Below are 27687 nucleotides of genomic sequence, written 5' to 3'. Positions count from 1 at the left end.
AATTAAAATGAATACATTTTACATATAGTAAAAAATATGAAATGGTTGTGTTTACTATGATTTCAATTCTACTTATAAAATTCACATGTATATTAAAGCAAATCCATTCACTGCAGACCCCAAACTTCAACTTGTTCATTGATCTGTCTCTTCCACATCACTATCTGCTGATGTACAGTGTGGACTGTACAGAGGGTCCCTACTAGAGAACAAGGTGCTCACCCTCCATTGCTCCATTGTTGCGCAGGCTGCCCAGATCTTCTCCCACCTGGTTTGTCATCCTTTTTCCATAACACAGGGCACTGGTGCCCACTCCTCATTCTGATGCTCATTCTCTGTCAGTCACAGCCCTTCTGTTCTGACTTGTACTGAGCTTGCACACAGGCCAGACTGCCAATGTGTGCTAGTGTCACCTGGTGTTTTATCGTCTGCAGACACAAGACTACATATTTTCACAATCTTATTTTATACCTATCAATTTCATCAGACAGGATTAGAATCGTTCTTTATATGTTCAAAGCCAGGGTGTTCCAGAGATTTTTTTTTTTTTTTCTCTTTGCAGACCATTCTCAGTAGAGAACTTTGATGATGCTGGTAAGTTGGTGTCATCTAGTGACAAAAACCTGAACTGCAGCTTGAACATTATGGGTCAGGAAAGTGGGTGGGGCTGTTACCCAAATCCACCAGAAAGAGCTTTCAGCAAGTCAGAATGTAAAGAATGGAATGGCTTGGGTACAGCATGTTGATGGGTTCTCTCTGGACACTTCATGTAAAAGGAACCATATAACATGTGGTCTTTTACATATTAGACTTCTTTCACTAGGCTTAACATTTTCAAGGTTCATCCATATTGTGGTATGTATTCATTACTACATCATTCCTTTTAATTGCCAAATATTATATGACAATTTATATTATATGACAATTTATCCATGTATTAACTGATGGACATTTGAGTTGTTTCCACTTTTTTTAAAATTTTTTTTCAATGTTTTTTATTTATTTTTGGGACAGAGAGAGACAGAGCATGAATGGGGGAGGGGCAGAGAGAGAGGGAGACACAGAATCGGAAACAGGCTCCAGGCTCCGAGACATCAGCCCAGAGCCTGACGCGGGGCTCGAACTCACGGACCGCGAGATCGTGACCTGGCTGAAGTCGGACGCTTAACCGACTGCGCCACCCAGGCGCCCCACCACTTTTGACTTTATGAATGATGCTATGTACATTCATGTACAACTTTTTATGTTGACATATGTTGGTATTTCTCCTGGCTGTGTACCTAGGAGTGGAATATCTGGGTCACATGGTAACTCTATGGTGAACATTTTGAGGAAGTACCAGATTGTTTTCATGACCTGATGGTGTTGAAGAGTGCAGGCATACTCTGTTATTTTTATGATTAGTCTGTGGAATAAATTTTGGGAAAGAAAGCCTTTCCCCGATGGTCAGGAACAAGACAAAGATGTCCACTCTCACCATTACTATTTGACATAGCACTGGAAGTCTTAGCCTCAAAAATCAGACAACAAAAAAAGATAAAAGGCGTCCAAATTGGAAAGGAAGAAGTTAAGCTTCCACTATTTGTAAATGACACAATACTCTATATAGAAAACCCAAAAGACTCAAGCAAAAAATTTCCTAGCACTAATACATGAATTCAGCAAAGTCACAGAATTCAAAATCAATATGCAGAAATCTGTTGCAACTACAAAATAACCAAGCAGCAAAGAAATCAAGTAATCAATCCCATTTGCAATTGCATCAAAAACAATAAGATATCTAGGAATAAACCTAACCAAAGATGTAAAAGACCTGTACTCTGAAAACTATAGAACACTTATGAAAGAAATGTTATGAAAGAAACACTTATGAAAGAAATATATATAATGGAATATTACTCACCCATCAAAAAGCATGAAATCTTGCCATTTGCAATGATGTGGATGGAGCTAGAGTGTACTTTGTATTCACTCATATGTGGAATTTAAGAAACAGATGATAACATGGGAAGGGGAAAAAAAGAGAAAGGGAAACAAACCATGAGAAATTCTTAAAGTTAGAGAGCAAACTGAGGGCTCATGGAGGGAGTGAGGTGGGGTATGGGCTAGATGAGTGATGGGCACTTAGGAGGGCATTTGTTATGATGAGCAATGGGTGATATATGTATGTGATGAATTACTGAATTCTAATCCTAAAACCAGTATTGTGCTGTATGTTAACTAACTGGAATTTAGATAAAAATTTGAAAAAAAAAAAAGGGCTTTACTTCAAGCAGTGGACTTTGAGGTATTATGATTTCCCTTTCCATGTCATCTACTTTTAATTGTAATAAACACCCATTGCTCTTGCAATTACACAAAATATTGAAACGGCTGAAAAACATAAGTATTTTCTGCCCCAACCACAGGTAAGCCATTCACTTTAGAATCAGAATATTCCTCAGTCCGAGGAAGGGAGACAAGATACTGGAGGAGGATTTTCCACGGTATAAGACGATACCATTTTCCAAATTCCAAGCCACACTAATGATCAATATTTTAAATGTTTTCCTAGTTAACTGAAAAAAAAAAAAACCATAGGACCTTAATTAGTTTTCTTTTGTTGTACCCTGTCAACAGTAAGTTTGAGGGTCTTATAAAATGAAAAGCAGCAGTGGACACTGGCTAAATGTAGATGCTTAGCAGCCCCAAAAATCTGTTGAAATCTTAATTTTGTGACTTTCTAGCCCTGACTTCACTGTGCCTCAGTTCCCTGCTGTGTAAATTTGAGCAACAACAGCTCCTCATCATAGGTTGAAATGAGTAGGTATGGATTTAGCACTTACAACAGTGTGGGGCATGGGGAAATCAGCAATAATATTAACTTTTCTTATCATTATTATCATACCAGACCATTAGTGTTTCTACTACCATTTTTATTATACGGGCTTATATTAAATGGCATGGATTGACCTTCATAGTATGTTTGTTGTAAAAAAGTTTACAAAGTTGTAAGTAGGATATCACTTCATTGCTATTAAATATACATGGATATATTTTCATGGTAAATTTATGAAAATTACAAATTTATTCAACTGTTAGTACCTATCCATAAGTAATAGACTTTTAAACATTTGTAATGAGTTTTATTTTGTTTTCATGTATTTTCTGTTTTTATCTACAATGAAAGTGCCTTGGATTTGAAACTTAAAAAAAGTAATCAGAAAACTTAAATATCCCCAGCCTTTCCTATAGGAAATGGGCTCAGTGTTAGAATGGGGACATCCCTAAATCAAAGAAATTAGATAATAGGATGGTTCCAGAACTAATTTATGAATCTACCACATGACAGTCTTAACTGAGCAGCTACAGGGACATACAAATGCCTAGGGGAAGGACAAGCATATCTCTCAAACAAACCTTATATTCTGTAGTGCTATGATTTCTCTACTTCCTAGGATTTAGTGAAGGTTATGAGACAAAAGTATTTTCACAATATGCTTTTTTTTGTTCTCTCCAAATAAATGTACCTTGACCTTTAACTGAAAGCAGGCTTATGGGTTTAACCTCCCAGTTAGCCAAGCAGAGACCCACCTGAGAGAGAAAGGTAAAAGCTGCATGAGGTTTCCCAGCACTCAGCCCACAGCAGCCAGAGGGGAAAATGCTTCAACGCTTGGATTCAGGGAGAACTTCAGTCACAGGCTCCTTCAGACCAGGGCCCAGGGTAATCAACACACGTGGATTAAAACAGCTTTGAAGTATTTTCCTTGTACAACTAAAATAGTAAAAGGAAAGGAAAATATACATGTGCAGAGTACTTATAATACAAATCAGCTAACAATAACATGGATGGACCTTGAAGGCATTATCCTAAATTAAATAAGACAGAAAAAGACAAATACTGTATGATTTCATTTACATACAGAATCTAAACAAATAAACAAAATAAAACCTACAGAAAAAGAGATCAGATTTTTGGTTACCAAGGATGGAGGCTACGGGGAGGGGGAACTGGATAAAATTACAAACTTCCAGTTATAAGATAGGGAAGTAGTGGTGACAGATGGTAGCTATACTTCTGGTCAGTACAGCATAATATATACAATTTTGAATCACTATGTTCTATACCTGAAACTAATGTTACATTGTATATCAACTATACACAAATTAAAAAAAATAGATTAAGTGGGGCATCTGGGGTGGCTTAGTCTGTTAAGCATCAGACTCTTGACCTCGGCTCAGGTCATGATCTCACCGTTCATGGGTTTGAGCCCCACACGAGCTGTGTGTTGATGGTGTGGGATTCTGTCTCTCCTTCTCTCTGCCTCTCCCCTGTTTGTGTGCTCTCACTCTCTTGCTCTCTCTCTCTCTCTCTCTCACTCTATTTTTCTCTGTCAAAATAAATAAACTTAAAAAAACTAAAAATAGATAAGTAGTAGGGATGTAATGTACAAAATGATGACTATAGTTAACGTTGTACGGTATATTTGAAAGTTGTTAATAGAATAGATCCTAAAACTTTTCATCACAATGAAAAAACTTTTCTTTTTTTGTGTGTCTTTTTGAGATGATAGATCTTAACTAAAATTATTGTAACTTTCACAATATATATAAATCAATCATTATGCTGTATTACCCTTAAACCTATACAGTACTGTATGTCAACTGTATATCAATAAAACTAGAACAAAAATTTAAAAAGAAAAAAAGTATAAAAAATCAGCTCAACTTCAAAATGGAATGCATGCCTAAACCAACCTAGGGATTTGGATGTTAGTATGGACACAGGACAACAAAATCTCTGCAATCACTGTCATCTTCACCAGGATGGCCCATATTAGCACATAAAAATCGATCATGAACTTATAGTTTATTCTAAAAATGCAAAGGTGTTTCAATATCAAGAAACTTATTGAATATAACCTAGTGTATTCACAGAGCCAAGGAAACAATTACATGACACATTCATATGCGGGAAGGTATTTAATAGCATCAACACTCATGTTTTTAAAAAACTCAATAAAATTGGATTTGGTAGGTAATTACTTAATGTGAAAATATGTGTACATGCCTCAGACAAAAAACTAGCATTCTACTAAATGGAGAAACACTAAAGGCATTCCTACTAAAGCCCAAGAAACTAAAAACAAATAATAATAATGATCTTGAAATCAAAGAAAGAATGCATTACTTACAGGATGTATATGGTATGAAGGACAGCATATTTCTTTGAAAAATTGTGAAGCCCAGAAGGAAATGGCACATTTTTCAAGTGCTGAAATAAAGGAACTGTCAACCTCAAATTCTATCTCCAATTGAATTATCCTTGAAAAATTAATAGCAGTAAAAAAGACATTCTTTTTTTGGCAATTCACAATTTTATTTTATTTTATTTTATTTTATTTTATTTTATTTATATATATATTTTTTAATTTACATCCAAATTAGTTACCATATAGTGCAACAATGATTTCAGGAGTAGATTCCTTAATGCCCTTTACCCATTTAGCTCATCCCCCCTCCTAAACAACCCTTCCAGTAACCTTTTGTTTGTTCTTCATGAATCTCTTATGCTTTGTCCCCCCTCCCTGTTTTTATATTATTTTTGTTTCCCTTCCATTATGTTCATCTCTTTTGTCTCTTAAAGTCCTCATATGAGTGAAGTCATACGATATTTGTCTTTCTCTAGTTTCACTTAGCATAATACCCTCCAGTTCCATCCACGTTGTTGCAAATGGCAAGATTTCATTCTTTTCGATTGCCAAGTAATACTCCATTGTATGTATATACCACATCTTCTTTATCCATACATCCATCGATGGACATTTGGGCTCTTTCCATACTTTGGCTATTGTTGATAATGCTGCTATAAACATTGGGGTGCAGGTGTCCCTTTGAAACAGCACATCTGTATCCCTTGGATAAATTCCTAGTAGTGCAATTGCTGGGTGATAGGGTAGTTCTATTTTTAGTTTTTTGAGGAACCTCCATACTGTTTTCCAGAGTGGCTGCACCAGCTTGCAGTCCCACCAGCAATGCAAAAGAGATCCTCTTTCTCCGCATCCTTGCCAACATCTATTGTTGCCTGACTTGTTAATGTTAGCCATTCTGACAGGTGTGAGGTGGTATCTCATGGTGGAATAGCAGTAAAAAAGACATTCTTAAATGAAGTAAAACTAAAATAATTTGTCACCATCAGATACACCCTAAAGAATGGGTAAAAGAAACAGAAAGGCATCGATATAAGAAGAAATCTAGAAAAATATGGAAGGACAAAAAAACAACAGAAAGCATAAAGTATGGTTAAATATTTTCCTTTTCCTCTTGACATTTCCAAATTTTGTTTGCTGGTTGAAACAAAAAGTATAACACTATTTGATGTGGTTCTAAATATATGTAGAAGAAATACTGAAGACTATACCACTATAAATGGTAGGTGGCAGCAGGATTTTATTGACCACACCAATGGAAAGTTCTGAGCATGCAGGTATTTACCAATAGGTTTGGGGCACCTATTATTCATGAATGTATAAATCAATGAATGAATGGCAGGTATACTGAGATAAGGGTACACATTTCCCCCATATTTTAAATAGATGGTTAAGAACTAAATATCACTTCTTAAGGTATTTGGCTACTTTGGCCTCAGTGATCTTTTCTCTTACCTTACAAGTATCTTTATTGGAATGCAATGCTTCCCAGATGTTCCAAATTGTGCAAATGTACCTATCTTATTTCATCAGATCCATTCCTTGGTTATTAGATACTTCTGCTGTAAGGTAAAAGGACTCAAGACAGACTAGGAATCATCCTTTGTATCTTTGTTAATCTCAACCTTTGGTAACTTGGCAGAAATATGAATTTAGAGATAAATGAAAGGAGCATTGTGGGTCCACATAATAAAACACTGAAACTACCCAAAAAGAATAAAGTGATATAGCCAATTATGTATGTGGCAACATGTGCAGATAACATGATTAAAATCCAGAAAAAAAATCACATACCAGGTGAAATCCTGTGCAGAGATTCTACTGAACACAATTAAAAAGATCAGGTAGTGTGAACACATTTGAAAAGGTCAGATAGTATGGACAATAGTAAAATGCACATTTGAGTAAAGTATGCAGAGCTATGTGTCTACCACAACACAGTGACCCAACAATAAGTGGGTGTTTGGTCAAAAAATCCATTCCAGTTGTGGTCATGGTGCCACATTTAACCCTGCAGAAATAAGTGTGCAAAGTGTCTTTCACATGTAAAAGACAGTGAAGGCAAATGCTAAATTTTGCCTAAACTTGTCCAGTGTTGTGCTCTGATATAACCCACTGAACTCATGAAAGGAGTTGAGGCAACAAAAGAGGAGAAAAGTCTCACTGAGTGATCTCTGGTAGGATTCAGAGATGAAACAAATGAAAGCATGGAGAGAGAGCTAACAGGTGGAGAAAATGTTCTGGTTAAGAATGCGGCTGCAGGGGGCACCTGGGTGGCTCAGTCAGTTGAGTGTCTGATACTTGATTTCAGCTCAGGTCATGATCCCAGGGTCGTGGGATGGAGCCAGCATTGGGCTCTGCACTGAACGTGGAGCCAGTTTGAGATTCTCTCTCTCTCCACCCCTCTGCCCCCCATCCCTCTCACCTGCTGGAAGTCTCTCAAAAAAAAAAAAAATGACACTGAAGAAGCAGGCAGAAACTTGCTGACAAGATGGGATTCTATAGAATGTGGGATCAGTGAGAATATTATTTCCAGACACCGTAGGGATCCATTAACAGTAAATCCTTCCCCTTGATATCTGCTTCTGCTTTAATGAAGGTTTAGGGAGCTAAACATCAACTCAGCTTTACTACTGTCAGTGATCCTGGTTCTTTCCTGCCCCCACGGACTAGTGAGACATGTACTTTACTTCTTACCAACAGTTGTGTCATTTCAGTGTGTAAGGGGGCTATGTAGCATCCCATTGAAGTAAATGTGTCCTTTTAAGATCTCTAATCGATACCAAACCAGAATGGCCTCAGCCCCCTGGAGTATCCAATCAGTTACCTCTGAGGCCTGTCTGCTCACCTGGGAGCCCCCACACTTCACCAGTTACTCTGGACTCCTTGTCACTTCTCTCCTATTCATAATCCACAAGTCCTGATCACTGTGCCAGGCCCACCTCTTTGAAGAGTCTCTGACTACTCCAGTGAGCCATTCCTTCTCTTTATACATTAAGAAGATTCTACAAGGTTCACTATAACTTCTAAAGGACGAGGACCCTGTGAAACCATTACCATGACCTCTGTAGCCCCTGGGCCACTGAAGGTATAAAGAGTGATGGATGCTCAGTGCACAACTGCATCATGGTGCAGGTCACAGCAGAGGAAGGAACTCACCCTGGGATGGCTCCAGTACTGAGACCCAGGAAGAGCTCCTGACTCTCACTGCAGTATCGCTCCTTGCCAACCCCCAACCACCTCTTCCTAGAGCTTCCAATAGGTACCAGACTCAACATTACATGCAATTCTGATGTGAGTAAAGAGGGCATCAACAGAGAAGAAACGCACAATTGTTCCCATATGAGGGGTGAGGAATTTTCCCTCAGCCCAGCTCCTTTACACTGCATATCACAGAGATGGCACCAAATTTCCCATAAAATATGTGTTTGTGTGTGTGTGTGTGTGTGTGTGTGTGTGTTTCCCTTCTTACATTCCCAAATGCTCACTAAAATATAGTAATTTTATTGAAACTAAGAAACAACTTCCCTGTTAAAGATCAGAAGAGCTGGAATGGGAAGGCTGCAAACATTGGCATTATGCATGATGTACCAAATACTGCACTGGAATCTTGAAGAGCTTTTCTTCTTGAATTCCTCACAATACTCCCTGAGTGTAAGGAACAGGAGGGACATATGCAACATGTAATTTTAATAAACAGGTATAAAGTTAGATTATATACATATGTAATAATTAATATATAATAAATGCATTACATATTATAATATTCATTTAAATTACATAACATATATCATCATATATATTTATTAATTGTATATAGTTATTGCATAATATTCTATATTATAAGTAATTATGTATAATAAATATATAGAATATTAGATATATTTAATGTATAATATATTATGTAAAATATATATGACATATTATGTATATATTAAAGATGTCAGCAAGCTGGAAAATAGCTGTGTGTTTATATATTAAAATGTGTAAAACAATATTTTATTTTGTTCAGGGAAGCTAAGAGAATATATATTAAAAGTTCTCATCACAAGAAAAAAAATTTGTACTTATGTGTGGTGATCAATGCTAACTAGACTTATTGTAGTGATCATTTTGTAATATATACAGGTATTGAATTATTATTTTCTATACCTGAAACTAATATAATGTTATATATCAACTATATCTCAATAGAAAAAAAAGAGAGAGAATGCACATAAAAAAACAATACAAATCCCCAACAAATACTTAGAAACACACCACAAATAAATAAATAAGATGAAAAAAGAATCATCTTTAATCAGTCAGACAAGTCAAAAATATAATGTAGGGGGTGCCTGGCTGGCTCAGTTGGTAGAGCATGTGACTCTTGATCTTAGGGTTGTGAGTTCAAGCCCCATGTTGGGCCTAGAGCTTATCTTTAAAAAATAATAAAAATGAAGACAGTCAAAAAAATAAAAATATAAAAAATAATATAGAATATGGGTCTCATTATGCAAAGAATATATCAACATGGGTTTATAGATATCTGTGTGTGGTTAAAATTAGTGTATTAGATATAGAGAAAAAGAATCTGAGAATAGTTTTGAATAAACTAACAGTGACTATCTTTGTATTATGTGGGTGGAGAAGGTGGAGACAGAAAGAACATACAGAATAATTTTAATTTCTAATGCAAATTTTGATATTGCTTTATGTATCTTAAACAACAAAACCATTAACTGGTGATGTGACAAATACCGAAAGGTGGGAGTGTGCCTAAGGGCCGTTGCCAAACAATCTTAAGCAAAACAAAGGAGTACTGACTGAATCTGAAACAGAGAAAGATATTCCCACACAAGGCAAAAACCCAGCACAGGCTATGTGCACTCTTTATCTCTTGATATGTGTTCCAGGCCCAAGGCCCACTCTTATGTGACTGAGTGGGGTTAAAAGACTGCGCACATAAGAATTCCTTTATCAACAACAAAGAATACAGCAGAATCACAACTAGTGTGTAGAAAATTCCAGAAAGCTTTGCCTATACAATAAAATCCATACACAAGCCTCACTCTCTCCCATTACCTCATCCTTTTCCAAGTTCCCTAGAAGAGGCTTTTACACCTGCAACTCTGACTCTGATCGCTAGGTGGCATCTTTCTCCATTTTCTACACGTTATTTTTACCAATGAAAAAGCATAATTTTTTATAATCAGACATAAAATGTTTCCTCAAAGGAGATTATTAAACAGTAAGTACTTAGTGATCACAACTCTCTTTTGAAAATTCATATGCTTATAAAAAATATTGAGAGAACATATACATAATTTCCTATTCTGCTTATTCCTACATCTAAATCTCATTAATTTATTAATTTTTTTTTCAACGTTTATTTATTTTTGGGACAGAGACAGAGCATGAACGGGGGAGGGGCAGAGAGAGAGGGAGACACAGAATCGGAAACAGGCTCCAGGCTCTGAGCCATCAGCCCAGAGCCTGACGCGGGGCTCGAACTCACGGACCGCGAGATCGTGACCTGGCTGAAGTCGGACGCTTAACCGACTGCGCCACCCAGGCGCCCCTCTCATTAATTTATTAATGTGTATTGGGTGTTTACTTTGCGCCAGGCACTGTCAGTTCAATTCAATATCTGTATCCTACACTTTGTCTCCCTTGATCTCCATACCTGCATAAGTGGAAAGGTCCACAGGCAGCAAAATGGATGTTAATGCTCACCCTATGAGGTGTTGAGGCTTGACCTCAAATGGACTCCATTTCAAACAAGTTTAGTCCAATTTTCATCCTGAGTCCCAGAAATTCAGCATCTAAACAGAAAATCACAGTGTTTAGAGGTCAGAATTTTAACCCTAGAAGACGGTTGCACCTTGTAACTGACACCTTTTTTGCATATTGCGAACAGGCTCCTACTTCCTTCTCTAAGGTCTCACTCACAGAAAGTAAAGAACAACGTCAATCTTGTTTCTCCTCATAAAACTACCTATAGATTTTGCTTTCTCCTCTAGCCTTTTGTTAGGTGAGTATGATTTATTTCTGAACTGGATTTTTTGCCTGCCTTATCACTAAAGGGAAGATCTTCCATTTAGTATTCTCAGATAAACATGAAGTTTCTGCTTCATGTTAAGGCCTCCTCTGTCAGTTGGAGGGGCCTGGACCTAGAACCATAGGAGACAAAAAAGGATAGAGCAAGACTATCAAAGACAAGGAGGACTAAGACCCTTGTCCAAACATCTAATTTTCCTGATTTGTGAAATAGTTTTCATAGATTTCTCACATCATATTCACCTTCCCTCAGAGTTCATCTTAGATACTCTGTGAGGAAATAGGATTCTGATGCATTGCTAGAGATAATGTAAAATCTCTTTGGTGTGGATTTGATGCTATCTAGTAAAATTACACAGGTATTTATTCTTGGAACCAGAAATCATTCTTCTAAGAATCTACCCCAAAGAAAAAAATGCAAAAAGACAAAAAAGCATAAGCATAAAACCATCCCTTGAAGAACAATTCATAGTAGCATAAGAGTAGACACATGACAGATGTCAATCAATAAGGGATTGGTTGAATAATCTAAGGTAAACCTACATCCTAGAGTACTATACAGCTATAAAAACCAGTGGGTGCTCCCTTTCTATACTACTATGAAGTGATCTCCAGGATACATTGTTAGGTGAAAAACAAGGTGTAGAAAAGTATGTAAAGTATTCAAAGTTGCTCCTGCCCAATACAGAAACCACTAGCCACACATGGCATTTAAACTTAATAAACCATATTTAAATAACACTATAAACTCAGTTCCTCACTAACATTCACTGTGTTAATATTGAGCAACAGAGATACAGAAAATTTTCATTTCCACAGCAATTTCTATTGGACTGCACTGTTGTAGAATAAGCCACATTTTACCTATGAACAGGGGTAAAAACTAACATACATGTTAAATTTGCTTATATTTTTAAAAACTGAAAGGATAGGGGTGCCTGGGTGGTTCAGTCGATTAAGTGTCCTACTTTGGCTCAGGTCATGATTTCACGGTTTGTGAGCTCGAGCCCTGCATCAGGCTCTGTGTTGACAGCTCAGAGCCTGGAGCCTGCTTCAGATCCTGTGTCTCCCTCTCTCTCTGCCCCTCCCCCACTCCCACTCTGTCTCTGTCTCTCAAAAATAAATAAAATGATAAAAAAATTTTTAAAAAGAAGTTCGAAGTTACTACTCCATTCTTAAAAGTTAAAAAGCTGAATGAACTGAAAAAAAATCAAGAACTCTTCTTAGATCCATAAGAGATATGAGATACTAACTACCAACCTAGAATTCTGTACCCTGTAAAATTATCCTTCAAAAACTGAATAAAGACTTCCTCAGAAATAGAAAATGAAGGAATTTGTTGCCAGTAGATGTGCCTTGCATTAAGTGTTAGAAGTTCTTTAGAGACAGGGAAAATGCTATAGGTAGAAAACTCAGATCTACATAAAAAAGGAAGAGCATTAAAGGAATAAGTGAAGGTAAAATAAAAACTTTTCTTTCTTTATTCTTAATTGATCTAACAAGTTTATTCAAATTAATGATAGCAATACTGTCTTTGACTATCTATATGCTTATGCCTAAGTAAAATGAATGCCAGCAATGAGACTAGGATATGAGGGAGGAATTAGGATTATTTGGTTATTATTAAGTACTTACATTACTCATGAAGCTGTATAATGTTATTGGAATGTAGATTTGGATTAAATATAAATATAGGGATTGTATATTTGGATTAAATATAAATATTGCAACTTCTAGAACAACCACTAAGCAAAGTTTTTTTGCTGTTTTTTTTTTTAATGTAATGGAAAGGGGTGCCTAGTTGTCTCAGTCAGTAGACTTGCAACTCTTGATCTCAGGCTTGTGAGTTTGAGCCCCACATTGGGTGTAAAAGTTACTTTAAAAATATAAAATCTTTAAAAAAATTATAATTGATATACTCCAAGAAAAAAGAGAAAATGGAGTCATATAAAATTCTCAATTAAAACTACAAAATGCAGGGGCACCTGGGTGGTTCACTTGGTTGAGCATCTGACTTCAGCTCAGCTCATGATCTCACAGTTGTGAATTCGAACTCCGCATTGGTCTCTGTGCTGACAGCTCAGAGCCTAGGGCCTGCTTCAGATTCTGTGTCCCTCTCTCTGCCTTTCCCATGCTCATGCTCTCTCTCTCTCTCTCAAAACTAAACTTTAAAAAATTAAAAAAAAATAAAATTAAAAAATACAGAAAAAGGATAGGAGAAAAACAGAAGTAGAGAACAAGGGCAATAAACAGAAAGCAGTGCCAACTATACTAGATATTAATCTAACTATATCAATAATCACTAAATGTATCAATTAAAAGACAGAGATTATCAAAGCAGACCAAAAAGTAAGACCCAACAATATGATATCTACAAGAAACCCTCTTTATGTATAATGACATAATATGATACCTACAAGAAACCCTGTTTAAGTATAATGACACATATAGATTAAAAGTAAATGGATGGACACCCCCATGTTCATTGAAGAATTATTTACAAAAGCCAAAATATAAAAGCAACCTAAGTGTCCACTGATAGATGAATGGATAAAGAAGATTTGCTATATATGTGTTTGCATGTGTGTATGTGTGTAATGAAATATTACTTAGACATAAAAAAGAATGAAACCTTGCCACTTATGACAACATGAATGGACACAGAAATTATTATGCTAAGTGAAATAGGTCAGTCAGAAAAAGACAAATACCATATGATTTCACTTATAGTTGGAATCCAAAAAATAAAACAAACATAAAGATAGAAATAGACTCATAAACATGGAGAACAAACTGGTAGTTGCCACATAGGAGGAGAGTGGGGGAATGGGCAAAGTAGGTGAAAGGGATAAAGAGGTACAAACTTCCAGTTATAAAATAAGCAAGTCATGGGGATGAAAAGTACAGCATAGAGAATATACTCAATAATATTGCAATAATTCTATATGGAGACAGATGATAACTACACTTATTGTGGTGAGCATTTTGTAATGTATATAACTGACAAATCACTATGTTGTACACCTGAAACTAATATAATATTGTGTGTCAACTATACTTAAATAAAAAAAAATTGAAAAAGTAAATGGATGGAGAAAGACATAACATACTAACACTAATCAAAAGAAAGCAGGAATGGCTATATTAATATTAAACATAGTACACATCAAAGTAGAGGAAGTTATTAGGAATAAAAAAAGGGCATCATATAATGATAAAGAGATCAGTTCACCAAGAAGACATAATGATTCTTAACATGTATGTGCCTAACAACATAGTGTCACAACATATAAAGCAGAGGTGCCTGGGTGGCTCAGTCGATTGAGTGTCTGACTCTTGACTTTGGCTCAGGTCATGATCTCACAGTTCATGAGTTCAAGCCCTACACTGGGCTTGGCGCTGCCAGTGCAGAGCCTGCTTGGGATTCTCTGTCTCTTCCCCTCTCTCAACTCCTCCCCTGCTCACTCACTCTCTCTCAAAATAAATAAGTAAACTTAAAAATATTTTTTAAAAGTATATAAAGGAAAAACTGATAAAACTGCAAAACTTTGAGAAATATATAAATCTATTATAGTTGGACATTTCAACAGCCCTCTATCAAAAATTGGCATATCTAGCAAGCAAAAAAATTAGTAAAACAAGTTTAACTCAACAGCACCATCAATCAATTGGATATAATGGACATCTATAGACTACTTCATCTAACAGCAGGGTACACAGTCTTCTTAAACTCACATGTAACATTCACCAAGACAGATCACATTCTGGGCCATAAAACATGCTGAACAAATTTTAAAAGAGAAAAATCATGCAATGTCTGCTCTCAGACCACAATGGGATTGAAGAGAAATCGATAAAGAAAGATAGCTGGAAAATACCACAATACTTGGAGGTTAAACGACACATCTATAAATAAAGTATGAGTCAAAAAAGAAATCTCAAGAGAAATTTTTTTAATTTTTTAACTTTTATTTATTATTGAGAGACAGAGAGACACAGAGCATGAGCAGTGGAGGGGCAGAGAGAGAGAGACAGAATCTGAAGCAGGCTCCAGGCTCTGAGCTGTCAGCACAGAGCCCGACACGGGGCTCGAACTCACGAGCTGCGAGATCATGACCTGAGCTGAAGTCGGTCGCTTAACCAACTGAGCCACCCAGGTGCTCTGAGAGACATTTTTAAATATTTAAAAACTAAACAAACATTACAACTTACCAGGATTTGTAGGATGCAATGAAATCAGTGCTTAGAAAGAAATATATAGCAGTTAATGAATATATTAGAAAGAAGAAAGATCCAAAATCAATAATATAAGCTTCTGCCTTAGAAAATTAGAAAAAAAATAAGGGCACCTGGGTCGCTCAGTCAGTTGAGAACCCGACACTTGGTTTCAGCTCCGGTCACGATCCCAGGGTTGTGGGATTGAGCCCCATGTCAAATCCAGCACTGAGTGTGGAGCCTGCTTAGGATTCTCAATCTCTCTCTCTCTCTCTCTCTCTCTCTCTCTCTCCCTCTCTCACTCTGTCCCTCTCACATGCTTGTGTAATCTCTCTAAAAAAAAATAGAAAAAAGAAGAGCAAATTAAATCCAAAGTGAAAGAAAAGAAATAATAAAGTTTAGAGCAGAAATCCATGAAATTAAAACCAAGAAATCAATACAGAAAATCGATGAAACAAAAAGCTGGTTCTTTGAGAAGACCCTTCACAAAAAATAACTTTAGGTGGATGATAAACCTAAATGAAAAGAAGGTGACACAGGAAAAAATCAAGATGACCTTGGATATAACTGTTTAGATACAACACCAAAAGCATGATCCATGAAAGAAATAATTGATAAGCTGATTTCATTAAAATAAAAATCTTCTGCTCTAAGAAAAACAGCATCAAGAGAATGAAAAGACAAGACACGGACTGGGAAAAAAAATATTTGTAGAAGATATATCTAATAAAGAACTATTATCAAAAATACAAAAGGAACTCTTAAAATTTAACAATAAGAAAACAAGCAACCCAATTAAAAAATGTGCCAAAGACCTTAACAGACACCTCACCAAAGAAGATATACAGATGTAAAGTAGGCATATGAAAAAATGCTCTATGAGTTTAGTTTAAAATGGCAGAGTAGCAAGGGGGTCCTATGCTTGCCTCATCCCTTCAACTCAGCCAGATAAATATCAAATCATTCTGAACAACCAAGAAATTGATCTGAGGACTGAGAGAACAAACTACATAACTAGAGGGAGACAAGAGGTCTCACATCCTGGAAGGAAGGAGGTGCAGAGATGTGATTTGGGGGAGAAAAGGATCATTGGCACTGCGGAGGGGAGAAGGCCCTCATCACAGAGAAATGTGAGAGAGAGAGAGAGAGAGAGCAGCACACAGGGGATCGCACAAGAAAAACACTTCCCCAAAACCATTGGGAAAATAAGAGGGGATGATTATCTTGAGTTTTTACAACCAGTGGAGCTCGAAAACTGGAGTTCTAGATGTCTGCACCATGGTTGGTATGGAGCCTAGTGGATGCAGCAGTGCTTCTGTGGAGAACGAGGGCAGAAGACCAGAAGAAGAGTGTGCAATCTGAGGATACCCTGGGATGCACTGGAATAGAAAGTTTTTTATTATTGGAGAGCCTCTGAGGGAGGTAGCATTACCTCTCAGGGGACAAAAGATTCAACAGGCACTATCACTGCCTCATTTCTTAGCAGAGGGGTAAAGACACCTGCTGAGGGCACCTAACATGGTTGCCAGCTTTTTGCTACACTCTACTCTGAACTCGAAGCTCCTGAACCTTAGTGTGACTGCCCTTCTGAACAAATGGCACCCGCCCCAATGAAGCAAGACCCTTCCCCAGAAGACCAGCTTGGGTCCACGGCGCATCAGTCCTTAAAGTTTGGATTTTTGAAACTCAGCTGCATGTCTAAGATAAAAAACAAGAACACTGCACCACCAGGGAGGCATATGGCCTGGACACAGACAAGGTGAAGGTATGGATCTGTGGGATGTCTGGGACACACAAATGGAGATTGTTCACTATTCTGTGAGGGTTTCTGGGAAGAAGTGGTGAGAACTCCCCTCTCTGGGGATGAAGGAGATAGCTGGCACCATTATTTTTCTCCCCCTCTCCCCCACCCATCACCACGGACTGACTTCAGTGAGCAGAACACCACAAACACTGAAGGCCTCACCACCTACACCAAGCCCTGCCCCCCCCCCCCGTGCTCTTCAGGTGCTTCTTTACTAGTACAAGTGTGCCCGAGAACTACAGTGGTAGCAGGCTCCTCCCCCAGAAGACCAGCACAAACACCTGCACACACCAAACCTACTGACCATAGAGTGCTATCAAGCTTCACCTCTAGTGGAAATAGGATCTGGTCTCTTTTAACAAGCAGACCAGAGCACATCTAGTTAAAACTCTCCTCTCTCTGGACAAGGTGAAAACACTCCCCACTGCAGACAAGGAGAAACTCTGAAGGGGATTAACCTCAGGGAAAGAGCAGCCAAAACACACAAGCAGAGTGCATACAACATACACCAGAAACACTTCCTGAAGCACCAGATCCTAGATAGTATAAGACCACGTCTTCATAAAGTCACTACTGTCAGGAGCAGTAAACATAGCAAGATTTCCTAACACACAGAAGACAGAGACATGACAAAATGCCAAGATGGAAAAATTAATCCCAAAAGAAAGAACGAGAAAAGATCACAGCCAGGGATCTAATTGAAACAAATATAAGTAATATGCCTGATCCAGAATTTAAAACAACAATCATAAGGATACTGTCCAGGCTTGAGAAAACCATAGAAGTCAGCAGGGAGTCCTTTACCACCAAGACAAAAGACCTAAAAACTAGCCAGGTTGAAATAAAAAATGGTATAACCACCATGTGAAACCAGTTGTATGTAATGACCACAAGGATGGAAAAAGCAGAAAAGCACATAAGTGATAGATATATAGAAGATAAAATGATGGAAAATAGTGAAGCTGAAAAGGAGAGAGAAAGAAACATATTGGATCATAATGTAGACTTAAGGAACTCAGTTATTCCATAAGGTGTAATAGCATTTATATCATAAGAGTCCCAGAATAAGAAGAGAGGGTAAAGGGGGAAGAAGGTTTATTTCAGCAAATTATACCTGAAAACTTCCCTAATTGGGGGAAGGAACCAGATAACCAAATGCAGGAGGCACAGAGACCACACATCAAAATCAACAAAAGTCAGGCAACCAAGACATATTGTAGTAAAATTTTCCAAATACAGAGATAAGGAAAAAGTCTTAAAAGCAGCAAGTGAAAAGAAATCCTTCACTTACAAGGGAAGACAAAGTGGAAAGAAATCCTTGACTTACAAAGGAAGACAAATCAGGTTAGCAGAATCCACAGAAACTTAGTAACCAAGAAAGGAATGGCAAGATATATTCAACATGCTGAATGGGAAAAATATGTAGCCAAGAATACTTCAAACCAGCAAGGCTGTCATTAAGATTAGAAGAAAAGAGAAAGAGTTTCCCAGGCAAACAAACTAAAGGAACTCATGACCATTAAACCAACCTTGCAAGAAGTATTAAAGGGGACTCTGAGTAGAAAGGAGAGACCAAAAGTGACAAAAACTAGAAAGAAACAGAGAAAATCTCCAGAAATAACAACTTAACAGGTAATACAATGGAATTAAATTCATATCTATTAATAATCACTTTGACTGTAAAATGGATTGAATGCTCCAATCAAAAGGCATAGGATATCAAGATGGATAAAAAAAAGAACTTTCTATATGTTGCCTACAAAAAAGATTCATTTTAGACATAAAGACACATGCAGATTGAAAGTGAGGTGATGAAGAACCATTTACCATGCTAAAGGACATCAAAAGTAAGCCAGAATAGCCACAATTACATCAAACTAGAATTTAAACTAAAGACTGTAACAAAAGATGAAGAAGGGCAATATATTATAATGAAGGAGTCTATCCATCAAGAAGATCTAACAGTTGTAAACATTTATGCCCACAACTTGAAGCACACAAATATATAAAACAATTAATAACAAAGATAAAGAAACCCATTGTGAACAATACAGTAATAGTAGTGGACTTTTATCCCCACTTTCAGCAATGGACAGATCATCTAAGCAGAAAATCAACAAAGAAACAATGGGTTTCAATGACATGCTGGCCCAGATGGACTTACCAGATATATTCAGAACATTTCATCATACAGCAACAGAATACACATTCTTTCTGAGTGCACATGGGACATTCTCCAGAATATATCAGATACAGGTCAAAACTCAGGCCTCAACAATCACAAAAAGATTGAGATCATACCATGCATAATTTCCAACTACAATGCTATGAAACTAGAATGCAACCACAAGAAAAAAAATTGCAAACACCACGAATATATGAAGGTGAGAGACATCTTACTAAAGAAAGAAAGGATTGACCAGGAAATCAAAGATGAAATTAAAATTACATGGAAATATGGGGGCGTGGGTGGCTCAGTCGGTTAAGGGTCAAACTCTTAATTTCAGCTCAGGTCATGATCTCACAGTTTGTGGGTTCGAGCACCACATTGAGCTCTGCACTGGCAGCACAGCGTCTGCTTGGGATTCTCTGTCTCCCTATCTCTTTCCCTCCCCTGCTCTTGCTCTCACTCTATCTCTCATAAATAAATAAATAAATAAATAAATAAATAAATAAATAAACATTTAAAAAAAAATACATGAAGCTTTCCCCCTAAGGTCAGGAACAAGACAGGGATGTCCACTCTCACCACTGTTACTCAACATAGTATTGAAAGTCTTAGCTTCTGCAATCAGACAACACAAAGAAATAAAAGGCATCCAAATCAGCCAGGAGGAGGTCAAACGCTCACTCTTCGCAGATGACATGATACTCCACGTGGAAAACCCAAAGGATTACACCAAAACTGCTAGAACTGATTCATGAATTCAGCAAAGTTGCAGGATATAAAATCACATAGAAATCGGTTGCATTCCTATACGCCAACAATGAAGCAACAGAAAGAGAAATCAAGGAATTGATCCCATTTATAATTGCACCAAAACCCATAAAATATCTAGGAATAAATCTAACCAAAGAAGTAAAACATCTATCCACTGAAATCCATACAAAGCTTATGAAAGAAATTAAAGAAGACACACAAAAAATGGAAAAAGATTCCATGCTCCTGTATAGGAAGAACAAATATTGGTAAAATGTCAATACTACCCAAAGCAATCTACATATTCAATGCAATCCTTATCAAAATAACACCAGCATTCTTCACAGAGCCAGAACAAAGATTCCTAAAATTTGTATGGAACCAGAAAAGACCCTGAATAGCCAAAGCAATCTTGAAAAAGAAAACCAAAGCAGGAGGCATCACAATCCCAGACTTCAAGCTACACTACAAAGCTGTAAGCATCAAGACAGTGTGGTACTGGCACAAGAACAGACACTGAGATCAAAGTAACAGAAGAGAGAACCCAGAAATAGATCCACAAACGTATGGCCAACTAATTTTTCACAAAGCAGGAAAGAATATCCAGTGGAATAAAGACAGTCTCTTCAGCAAGTGGTGCTGGTAAAACTGGACAGCGACATGCAGAAGAATGAACCTGGACCACTTTCTTACACCATACACAAAAATAAACTCAAAATGGATGAGTGAAAGACCTCAGTGTAAGACAGGAAGCCATAAAAATGCTCAAGGAGAAAGCAGACAAAAACCTCTTTGATCTTGCCCACAGCAACTTCTAACACAACACCTTTCTGGAGGCAAGGGGAGTAAAGAAAAAATGAACTACTGGGACCTCATCAAAATAAAAACTTCTGCACAGCAAAGGAAACAATCAGCAAAACTAAAAGGCAACCAACAGAATGGTAGAACATATTTGCAAACGAGATATCAGATAAAGGGTTAGTATCCAAAACTATAAAGAACTTATCAAACTCAACAACCAAAACTCATCATCATCATCATCGTCATCATCATCCAGTGAAGAAATGGGCAAAAGACATGAATAGACACTTCTCCAAAGAAGACACCCAGATGGCCAATCGACATGAAAAAATGCGCATCACTCATCGTCAGGGAAATACAAATGAAAACCACAATGAGATACCACCTTACACCTGTCAGAATGGCTAACATTAACAACTCAGGCAACAATAGATGTTGCCAAGAATGTGGAGAAAGAGGATCTCTTTTGCATTGTTGGTGGGAAAGCACACTGGTGCAGCCACTCTGGAAAACAGTATGGAGGTTCCTCAAAAAACTAAAAATAGAACTATCCTATCACCCAGCAATTGCACTACTAGGAATTTATCCAAGGGATACAGGTGTGCTGTTTCAAAGGGACACCTGCACCCCCATGTTTATAGCAGCACTATCAACAATAGCCACAGTACGGAAAGAGCCCAAATGTCCATCAATGGATGAATGGATAAAGAAAATGTGGTACATATATACAATGGAGTATTACTAAGCAATCAAAAAGAATGAAATCTTGCCATTTACAACAATGTGGATGGAACCAGAGGGTATCATGCTAAGTGAAATTAGTCAGAGAAAGACAAATATCGTATGACTTCACTCATATGAGGACTTTAAGAGACAAAGCAGATGAACATAAGGGAAGGGAAGCAAAAATAATATAAAAGAGGGAGGGGAACGAAGCACAAGAGACTCACAAATATGGAGAACAAAACAGAGGGTTACTGGAGGGGTTCTGGGAGGGGGGGGGATGGGCTAAATGCGTAGGGGGCATTAGGGAATCTACTCCTGAAATCATTGTTGCACTATATGCTAACTAATTTGGATGTAAATTTTTAAAAAGACACTAAAAAATACATGAAGCAAATGAAAATATGGCAGTCTAAAATCTTTGGGATGCCACAAAACACTCATAGGAGGGAAGTATATACAATACAGGCCTAATTCAAGAAGCAAGAAAAATTTCAAATACATGTGGGAGATGCAGGAGAGAAGCATCAAAGGAAAATACTTCAAAAGGGAAGGGCTGGAGAAGGTTCAAGGCCTTAGGACATGTTTGCACAGCTGAACAGCTGGGCTGAGGCTCATAAGGACTGCCTAGAGCCATTAACATTGTCCAAGGCCAGATTCTCCTTCACACCCTGACCCTTCCTAGTGTTATAGAAACGAATTAACTCAAAATTCAACCTTGAAAAGCTAAACTATTAGATTGATTAACACACTTGCTTAGCTGAATTTATACACATAGTCTTTAGCAATTATCCTAACAAAAAGAAGCTTCATTCTGGAGTCAGAGCCTCATTTGGACTCGAGTATGAGGACCTTCACTTACTGCACTTTGTTTGCAGACTCATCTTATGCAACTCCCGCCATACTCCCTGCAACACATACACAACCTAAATTTACACCTAACAGAGCTAGAAAAAAGATAACAAATGAAGCCTAAAGCCATCATAAGGGAAATAATAAATATTAGAGCAGAAGGGAATCTGGGTGGCTCAATTAAGCATCTGACTTCATTTTGGCTAAGGTCATAATCTTGCAGTCCGTGGTAATAAATCTTGTGTCAGGCTCTTCACTGAAAGCACGGAGCCTGCTTGAGACTCTCTCTGCCCCTCCCCTGTGCATACTCTCTCTCTCAAAACAAATAAATAAACTTAAAAAAAGGTTAGAGCAGAAATAAACGACACAGAAACAGAAAACAAACAAATAAACAAAAAACTCAGTAGAAGAGAGCAATGAAACAAGGAGCTGGTTCTTCAAAAGAATTAATAAAATTGATAAATCCTTAGCCAGACTTATCAAAAAGAAAAGGGAAAGGACCCTAATAAATAAAATCACAAACAAAAGAGGAGAGATCACAGCCAACACCACAGAAATACAAACAATTATGAGAATATTGTGAAATAACACGTGCCAAAAAATTGGGCAATCTGGAAGAAATGCATAAATTCCTAGAAATGTATAAACTACCAAAACTGAAACAGGAAGAAATAGAAAATTTTTACAGATTCATAACTACCAAAGAAATTTAATCAGTAATCAAAAATCTCCCAACACACAAACTTCCAGGGCCAGAAGGCTTCCCCAAAAATTTCTACCAAACATTTGAAGAAGAGTTCATAACTATACTTCTCAAATTGTGCCAAAAACGAGGAATGGAAAGAAAACTTCCAAACTCATTCTACAAGGGCAGCATTACTTTGATTCCAAAACTAGACAAAGACACCACTAAAAAGGAGAATTACAGGCCAATATCCCTGATGAACATGGATGCAAAAATTCTCAACAAGATACTAGTAAATCTATTTTCAAAAGTATATTAAAAAAATTATTCACCATGATCAAGTGGGATTTATTCCTGGGCTGCAGAGCTTGTTCAATTTTCACAAATCAACGTAATGCACCATGTTAATAAAAGAAAGTGTAAGAACCATATGATCCTGTCAATAGATGCAGAAAAAGCATGTGACAAAATACAGGATCCATTCTTGATAAAAACCCTCCACACAAAAAAGCTAAAAAATAAAAAAAATAAAAAAAAAACTTTCCACAAAGTAAAGATAGATGGGACATACCTCAACATCATAAAGGACATATAAGAAAGACCCACAGTTAATATCATCCTCAATGGAGAACAACTGAGAGCTTTTTGCCTAAGGTCAGGAACAGGACAGGGATGTCCACTCTCACTACTGTTGTTAAACATAGTACTGGAAGTCCTAGCCTCAGCAATCAGACAACAAAAGAAATAAAAAGCATACAAAATGGCAAAGAAGAGGTAAAACTTTCACTATTCATAGATGCCATGATTTTTTATGTAGAAAACCCACAAGACTCCACCATAATATTGCTAGAACTAATACATAAATTCAGTAAAGTCTCAGGTTACAAAATCAACATACAGAAATCTGTTGCAATTCTATATGACAACAAAGAAGCAGCAGAAAGAGAAATCAAGGAACCAATCCCATTTACATTTGCACCAAAACATAAGATACATAGGAATAAACCTAACCAAAGAGGTAAAAACCTGTACTCTGAAAACTATAGAACACTTATGAAAGAAATTGAAGGGGACACAAAGAAATGGAAATACATTCCGTGAATTGGAAGAACAAACATTGTTAAAATGTCTATACTATTTAAAGCAATCTACACATTTAATGTAATCCCCATCAAAATACCGCCAGCATTTTTTACAGAGCTAGAAGAAACAGTGCTAAAGTCTGTATGGAACCACAAAAGACCTCGAATAGCCAAAGCAATCTTGAAAAAGGAAACCAAAGCTGGAGGCATCACAATTTTGGACCTCAAGCTATATTACAAAGCTGCAGTCATCAAGACAGTATGGTACTGGCACAACAACAGACACAAGGATCAATGGAACAGAATAGAAAACCCAGAAACGGACCCACAATTTATATGGTCAACGCATCTTCAAGAAAGCTGAAAGAATATCCAATGGAAAAAAGACAGTCTCTTCAACAAATGGTGCTGAGAAAACTGAACAGCAACATGCAGAAGAATGAAACTGGACCACCTTTTCACCCTATACACAAAACTAAGTTTTAAATGGATGAAAGACCTAAATGTGAGACAGGAAACCATAAAAATCCTAGAGGAGAACATAGGCAGCAACCACTTTGACCTCAGCCATACCAACTACTTACTAGATACATCTCTGGAGGTAAGGGAAACAAAAGCAAAAATAAACTATTGGGACTTCAAGATAAAAATCTCCACAGGGAAGGAAACAATCAACAAAACTAAAAGGCATTCTACAGAATGGGAGAAGATATTTGCAAATAACATATCTGATAAAGGGTTAGTATCTAAAATCTATAAAGAACTTCTCAAACTCAACACCCAAACAACAAATAAGCCAATTAAGAAATGGGAGGAAGAGGAGTCTAGGGAAGATGGAGGCGAAGGAGGATGCTGGGCTCACCGCATCCTGCTGATCACTAGGATTCCACCCACACCTGCCTAAACTACCCAGAAAACCGCCAGAAGACTAGCAGAACGGATTCTCTGGAGTCAAGCATAGGTGAGAGGCCCACAGAAGAGGGTAGGAAGGGCGAAGAGGCGGTGTATGCTACACGGACTGGTGGGAGGGAGCCAGGGCAGAGGGGCAGCCTGCCTGCAAAGCAGAGCCCCCAAGTCTGGCTTGCAAAAGCAGAGGGTCCAGATGGAGTGTGTTCTGACAGCAAACGGGACTTAACATCTGGAAGATATAAGTTAACAGCTCTGCTCAGAGAGCGGGAAGGCTGGAGGACAACGGGAAGGAGAGTTGTTGAGCCCTGGACAACAGAGCTCAGCTTGGCAGGGAACAAAGGCGCTTGCCAGCTCCATCTCCCTCACCATCCCCCAGCCAAAATCCCAAAGGGAACCAGTTCCTGCCAAGGAACTTGCTTGCACCGAACAAACACCCAATGCTGTGCTTCTGAGGATCCATTCCTCCAGCAGCGGGTCTGACTCCCTCCCGGTGCCGCAGGGCCCCTCCCAAAGCAGATCACCAAAGGAAAAGTGACCTGAGCCTGCCCCTCCCACCCCTGTGCACCTCACGGATCCACCCTTTTATGGAAAAAGAGGAAGCTGAGAAAAAGAGAGATTAAAAAAGCCAGGAGTATGAGGAGAGAATTAGAGAACTGAGTGATGCAATCAAACGGAACACTATCCTTATCATAGGAATTCCAGAAGAAGAAGAAGAAGAAGAGACACAGAGAAAGGGGCTGAAGGTGTAATTGAAGAAATAATAGTTGAGAACTTCCCTGAACTGGGGAAGGAAAAAGGCATTGAAATCCAAGAGGCACAGAGAACTCCCTTCAGACGTAACTTGAATCGATCTTCTGCACGACATATCATAGTGAAACTGGCAAAATACAAGGATAAAGAGAAAATTCTGAAAGCCGCTAGGGAGAAACATGCTCTAACATATAAAGGGAGACCTATAAGACTCCTGACCGATCTCTCTACTGAAACTTAGCAGGCCAGAAAGGAATGGCAGGAAATCTTCAATGTGATGAACAGAAAAAATGTGCAGCCGAGAATCCTTTCTCCAGCAAGTCTATCATTTAGAATAGAAGGAGAGATAAAGGTCTTCCCAAACAAACAAAAACTGAAGGAATTCATCACCATTAAACCAGCTCTACAAGAGAACCTAAGGGGGATCCTGTGAGACAAAGTACCAGAGACATCGCTACAAGCATGAAACCTACAGACATCACAATGACTCTAAACCCATACCTTTCTATAATAACACTGAATGTAAATGGACTAAATGCTCCAACCAAAAGACATAGGGTATCAGAATGGATAAAAAAAATAAGACCCATCTATTTGCTGTTTACAAAAGACTCATTTTAGAAGTGAGGACACCTTCAGATTGAAAGTGAAGGGATGGAGAACTATTTATCATGCTCCTGGAAGTCAAAAGAAAGCTGGAGTAGCCATACTTATATCAGACAAACTAGACTTTAAATTAAAGGCTGGAACAAGAGATGAAGAAGGGCATTATATAACCATTTACAGGGTCTATCCATCAGGAAGAGCTAACAATTATAAACGTCTATGCACCGAACACGGGAGCCGCCAAATATATAAAACAATTAGTCACAAACATAAGCAACCTTATTGATAAGAATGTGGTAATTGCAGGGGACTTTAATACTCCACTTACAACAATGGATAGATCATCTAGACACATGGTCAATACAGAAACAAGGGCCCTGAATGATACATTGGATCCGATGGACTTGACGGATACATTTAGAACTCTGCATCCCAAAGCAACAGAATATACTTTCTTCTCGAGTGCACATGGAACATTCTCCAAGATAGATCACATACTGGGTCACAAAACAGCCCTTCATAAGTATACAAGAATTGAGATCAAAACATGCATACTTTCAGACCACAAGGCTATGAAGCTTGAAATCAAGCACAGGAAAAAGTCTGGAAAACCTCCAAAAACATGGAGGTTAAAGAACACCCCACTAAAGAATGAATGGGCCAACCAGGCAATTACAGAAGAAATTAAAAAATATATGGAAACAAATGAAAATGAAAATACAACATTCCAAATGCTTTGGGATACAGCGAAGGCAGTCCTGAGAGGAAAATACATTGCAATTCAGGCCTATCTCAAGTAACAAGAAAAATCCCAAATACAAAATCTAACAGCACACCTAAAGGAAATAGAAGCAGAACAGCAAAGACACGCTAAACCAGCAGAAGAAGAAAATAATAAACATCAGAACAGAAATAAACAATATAGAATCTAAAAAAACTGCAGAGCAGATCAATGAAACCAAGAGTTGGTTTTTTTGAAAAAAGAAACAAAATTGATAAACCTCTAGCCAGGCGTCTCAAAAAGAAAAGGGAGATGACCCAAATAGAATAAAATCATGAATGAAAATGGAAGTATTACAACCAATCCCTCAGAAATACAAGCAATTATCAGG

General features: G+C 37.7%; 1 long non-coding RNA gene across 2 annotated transcripts in view; it reads right to left on the bottom strand.

Moving 5' to 3' along the window:
• Positions 1 to 27687, bottom strand: part of LOC109496561 — a 74414-nt gene that overhangs the window by 32142 nt on the left and 14585 nt on the right. The window contains exons 3-4 of one of the 2 annotated variants that reach the window (XR_002152682.3): positions 10905 to 10993; positions 3574 to 3754 (exon numbers count right to left, since the gene is read on the bottom strand). This is a non-coding gene — a long non-coding RNA (uncharacterized LOC109496561). Of the gene's footprint in view, positions 1 to 3573; positions 3755 to 10854; positions 10994 to 27687 lie in introns of both variants that reach the window. The other variant, XR_002739815.2, reaches the window with a different exon arrangement.

This window comes from Felis catus, chromosome X (assembly GCF_018350175.1).
Source record: "Felis catus isolate Fca126 chromosome X, F.catus_Fca126_mat1.0, whole genome shotgun sequence".
NCBI classification, from domain to species: domain Eukaryota; kingdom Metazoa; phylum Chordata; class Mammalia; order Carnivora; family Felidae; genus Felis; species Felis catus.
The sequence above is the reverse complement of the archived record's forward strand: the minus strand, read 5'-3'. Positions and strand labels throughout refer to the sequence as shown.